This window comes from Brassica oleracea, chromosome C1, assembly GCF_000695525.1.
Source record: "Brassica oleracea var. oleracea cultivar TO1000 chromosome C1, BOL, whole genome shotgun sequence".
Taxonomy (NCBI): domain Eukaryota; kingdom Viridiplantae; phylum Streptophyta; class Magnoliopsida; order Brassicales; family Brassicaceae; genus Brassica; species Brassica oleracea.
The window spans coordinates 22,973,110-22,974,405 of NC_027748.1; the positions used below are offsets into that span (position 1 = coordinate 22,973,110).

Sequence of the window (1,296 nt, forward strand, 5' to 3'; positions counted from 1 at the left end):
CGAAACTCTAAATCCCTAAGCTAATACCCAAATCGAAAAACCCTAAAACCCTAACCCTAGCCGGCGATCCGACGAACCCTAAACCCCGATCGCGTCTCTTGTTCCCGCATCTGTTCCAGCTCGCGTCCCCGATCAGCTTCAGCCCAAGGCGTTCCTGATCCTAGCTCAGACGTTCGCGGCCCGAGAGCACCTCCAGCATGCGATCTCTTCCTCGTTCGCGACAGCATCAGACAGCTCGCGTCCGACGATCAAGGCGTTCCCGATCAAGCAACAAAGGACGTCCGCGACCTGATAGAAGCGACTCGATCCATTCCATCTCTCGTCCCGTTCGTGTCCAGCTCGCGGCTCAACTCCTTTAGTGGTCCGATTCAACAATCATTTAAGGTTAAAAGGTAATTCAAAACCTAAGAACCCATAATCGAACATGGATTGATTGATAAAGAATGAAACCTTAAAACCCTAATCTTTATGAATCAAAACCATAGGGTAATAGATCAAAAATCCTAATTGAGTAAATCGAAGCTCTAAAAGTTTGATACCCCAAACCTTAAATTATGTTCCTACATGATTAAAACCCCAAATCGGTTTTTACAGGTTAAAATCCGATAAACACTAACCCTATATCTATAAACCCTAAATAATATAAGTATCAGAATTAATTATACTATAATTATCAAATCACATATTAAAACCTTAATCGAATATTTTGAAATCAAAATTGTTTTCGGTTTTGATCATTGAGGTGTTAAATCTGATTGAATCTGATTCTATGTTGCTAGAATTGTTTGACCATTAAATTGATAGATTTATTTTCTCATCATGTTTGGTTAATTGTTCATCTGATTTAAAATTGTTTAAACTGAACAGCCTGTTAAAACATTGATTGAATCCGATAGGTTGCTAGCTTGCTTTGCTTATATTATCCGATAGGTTGATAGATTGATTGAGGTTTACTTGTTTAAAATCTGAATGATTTGATTGCATGATTCTTGAGGTTTAATATCATCTGCTAGGATTGATAGTTTTGTAATCTGATCTGTTTTAAATAGAAACCCTAAATAATTCGTATGATAGGTTATATTGATTTGCGAATGACTAAGTCATATATAAACCAGCTTGTAAAGCACCAACGGATTTAATGTCCAAGAAGAGACACAATCAAGTTGCTAAGAGTCTAGACAACGTATGAAACGTGGTAGACCAAATAGGTTCCAAAAGATAAGAATCCTCGGAAACAAAAGAAAGGTGCGGAGAATGATAATCAAAATCCAAACCCGAGGTTACTAAGGAAGCCAT

General features: G+C 38.0%; 1 pseudogene; it reads right to left on the reverse strand.

Annotated features, from left to right (window-relative positions):
- Positions 1-1,296, reverse strand: part of LOC106315728 — a 6,892-nt pseudogene that overhangs the window by 2,889 nt on the left and 2,707 nt on the right.